This window comes from Spinacia oleracea, chromosome 2 (assembly GCF_020520425.1).
Source record: "Spinacia oleracea cultivar Varoflay chromosome 2, BTI_SOV_V1, whole genome shotgun sequence".
NCBI lineage: Eukaryota > Viridiplantae > Streptophyta > Magnoliopsida > Caryophyllales > Amaranthaceae > Spinacia > Spinacia oleracea.
Genome location: NC_079488.1, coordinates 4,875,197 through 4,878,954, shown reverse-complemented (window position 1 = coordinate 4,878,954; position 3,758 = coordinate 4,875,197). Strand labels below are relative to the sequence as shown.

Below are 3,758 nucleotides of genomic sequence, written 5' to 3'. Positions count from 1 at the left end.
AAGTTTTAAGTCAAAGGAATCATATGGAACCAGTGTTGAAGGATCTTGAACCGGTCTCGTTAACCTTTTTCAAGTCATACGATCGAATATCTCTGATTTTTCTCCTTTTTCAAGTCATACGATCGAATATCTCTGATTTTTCTGTTCTACGATAATCACATTATTTGTGATATCACGTTCCAACACAACGGATATTTAGGTATCTGAACTACGAAGTAAGTGCTTATGGAAAAACGCTCACTCGGACCAATCACTACTACAAAATGGAGGTTTTGTCGACGATTATGGCTCGACACCCGGGGTAGAGCGTTGGCCTAAACTTTTAGTTCCGCGTTTTCTCGACGACAATAACCGTCTAAATATTTGTTGTCCTGTTTTGGCGTCGTGGTTGCCACATGCTTCGCACATGGGTCTTAGTTTGGACGTTGCAGGTCGCGTATTAACTTTTGGGTAAAAAAAATTGAACTGTGTTTCTCTTTCTCTTTCTCTCTCTCTCTATCTCTCAACCCTAACCCCATTACTCCGTCACGTTCTCTGCCTCCATAGTTGTAGATCTACTCCTAAGGTTGAATTGTTGTGTCAATTTTAAGATATACGATAGGTTGTAAGTGTATCCAGAGACTTTGAGGTATTCATCTCTCTCCCACGTTCTTAATTTCATGGATTTTTATGTTTTTATTTCAAGTGAAATTTTTTGTTCTAGATCTTTGAATTGAGGTCTTCGGTAGTGCAATTGTTCGTCTTTTCTCTCATTTTCAGTTCTTCTAGTTGTTTGGTATGTGATTAATTCTATGTTTTGATTTGTGTACCTTTTAGGTTTTCTATCCTAAAACCTAAAGGGCGATTCACTATGCAGTGTTTTTGGAAGCTAAAGGGCGATAATTGATGCTCAGAGAGTGCATCTTATGAGGATTTCAAGGTCTTTTCTCTCTCATAATATCCCGTCTACATCACACCGCCTGTTGTTGCTTCTTTTACTCTAAAAATAATTAACTTGTTATCTTATGAATTTGTGAGATTGTAGGAATGCTGATCCTTTTGAAAGCCTGAAGAATGCGCACGCATTGTTTCTTGATAGGATGTCAGTTATACATAAGACATGTTCTATTCATCAGGTAAACTTGTCATATTTATTGACTCAAATTGCTTTCGCAACTTCGCTTTTATACTATTTTCTACTTCAATTTGCATAGACTTGGATCCTGGAGGCATGGGTCTGTTCAGAAAAGAACAAAGATTTTTCTTTGTTAACGTTAATGTCGTGTCCCGGTTGTTCCATGCTTGATTTTTTGGGTTTCCTGCATCCTTAGAATTCTTTGCCTCATCAATATCTATGTTAATTGGATTTTGGAATTCATAGTAGGCATAAATATTTGTCCAAGTGTCAGACTCGGGTTTATGATAAGTTTCAAAGTTTTTGGTCCAAAAAAAGTGTTGAGAATGATTGTTTTCTTGAGGTAAAATGATGTGAGTCACATAGACTGATAGTTCAATCACCCATGTGTCTTTACTGCCACCGAATTTTGTTATCATGCTTCTATTTTCATCTCTTGTTCTGTTGGTACTACTTGCTATCTGCTAAATCTCTCTTCTTACACGATCAGTTTTCAATAATCATCATAAAGTTTTCCAAGTAAATTTCCTAGTATTGTAGCTGAACTTCATTTTATTTTATCAATTCGGTGAATGACAACTACTTCCAGAACCTATGTCAACTATGTTATGGATATTGCTTCAAGAGGACTCTCAATTTCTGCTGTTGGTATATATATTAGCATATAGGAAGGTAGGTCTTAACGTACTGCTCTACTGTAGGTCTCCCCTCTTTTTGAATTTCAATTATGTGTAGGTTAAGGAAAATTATTGGAGTTTACTTGGACTGATTTTGATGAATTTGACTGAAATTTTGTTTCTTGGTTTTGCAATCTTTTATTGTTCAGTTTTTTCTTATAATATTTATTCGATGAGTGAGGATACTAGTATATTGATCGATGTTGCTCCTATGAATTTTGATGTTTCTTTTTTTTTTTATTAATGTTACTGATATATAGATTACTTGTATATATTGGACACATTAAAAAATTCATCTGTTTTCTGTTTTGTTAGAGCCATTTTTGAACTTTCCCCATTGATATTATCCTTCATAAAAAGAACTAACATAAGTTTTTTCCATGCTCTTTAATGCTGACAATGTTCAGAACCTGGGCTTGGAAGATTTTCCTAATAGTTGACTTTGGCTTTCAAGAAGACATACATAGATGTCTTTGTCGGGGAAGCCAAGGCTGAGGCAAATGCGAGTTTTCATGAAATTCCAGCTATTTTTCAAATGCGAAATTCAGAAGGGAAACGCTGATATATCAGAGAGCCAAAGCTAGGGGTCATCCGGAAGATCACTATCTGTTGGAGAAGACTTTCAGAGTATTATCTTTGGAATTCAGGTCTGATTTCATGCTTGCAATAATTTTTTTTGATGTTTTTTTATTCCGAATGTCTGTGACATAGTTATCGTTCTTCTCATTTGAAGATTTCTCACGAACTCACAATATGTTGACTGTAGTGGTACACTAGTTCACCATATGTTGATTAATATTGCTTTAGAGAAATACTTTTCTAAACTAGAATTACTCTAAACATTACCTTGTTTATTTTGAGTAATTATATTTAATTTGTACTTATTACATTTTATATTTTTCTTTGAAGATTGTCCAACGTGATGAAGGTGCACTGGGAGAATGAAGACTGGACACTCGAGCTTCATATACTAGCATTTTTAGGATTTAGTTTCTTTTGGCTTTAGTTTTTCTTGGGTTTAGTAGTTACAATTTGTATTTACGATGATGTTTTGAATTCTTTGGATAAGAGTTTGGTTAGTAACATGCACGTATTGTCTATATGGATTTTTGTTAGTAATGTGCATGTACAATGTATTTTAACTACTGCTTGTAAGTTAATTTAAAGTATGATTGAAGATATTCATTCTAAATTCAAGTTTAAAATTTGCTTTAATTTTAAATTTATAATAAATTTTACTTAAATATGTTTGTATTGTATAAGTTAAAGAAGGCTTACGAATAATTTTGAATGCAACAATAAAATATAATTTTTTTTTGCCAGGGCAGTTTGGTCCCAAAAATGTTATCGATAAAAATATTTGGACACCAGAAAGCGTCGAGATAAGGGATGCAGAACGCGTCAATCATTATGGAAAAGGGAGGGTAATCTAGCATTTGTCGACGCTCAGTACAACATTTTGTACGCATAAAAGCGTCATGATTCTCGACGCCTGAGAAGGATGAAGACGAAGTCAAGCGTCGCGCTTTTCGTCGCATTTTGGCGTCGAGAATTCTCGACTCGCCTTTTCTCGACGCTTTGGCAGAGGCGTCGAGGGAATTTTTAGCGACGCCTCTTTGCGTCGAAAATCAGCTTAAAAAGCGTAGCTAAAACACGGAAGTTGTAGTAGTGAATACACTTTTTAATGCATTATTTCATCATTAAATATCTCCAACTTCCCATTTGTAAAAATAATTAAAAGTTGGTATTATGAAAAATATGAATTATGACTCCAACACTATTTCACATATTAACATTTGATTTTTATATATTGGTATAAAATTCAAATTGAAGTTATTATAAAATAATGTCAAAAATCAAAGTGATACAGTTAAAAAACCAACTCATATCAACTCCAATGGTTACAAAATGGACATGCTCACACAAAAAAAGAACATGTGAGCAGGTAGCCCACCATTGGTACAACA

At 34.3% G+C, this 3,758-nt stretch overlaps 1 long non-coding RNA gene across 2 annotated transcripts; it reads left to right on the top strand.

Moving 5' to 3' along the window:
* Nucleotides 1-259: 259 nt before the first annotated feature.
* Nucleotides 260-2,974, top strand: LOC110776809 (uncharacterized). Of its 2 annotated transcripts, XR_008926905.1 has the most exons (4): nucleotides 260-1,115; nucleotides 1,704-1,786; nucleotides 2,199-2,438; nucleotides 2,701-2,974. It is a non-coding gene; the product is annotated as an uncharacterized lncRNA (long non-coding RNA). The 2 variants fall into 2 exon arrangements; XR_002530262.2 differs by lacking the exon at nucleotides 1,704-1,786 and having other exon boundaries at nucleotides 266-1,115.
* The last annotated feature ends 784 nt before the right edge of the window (nucleotides 2,975-3,758 follow it).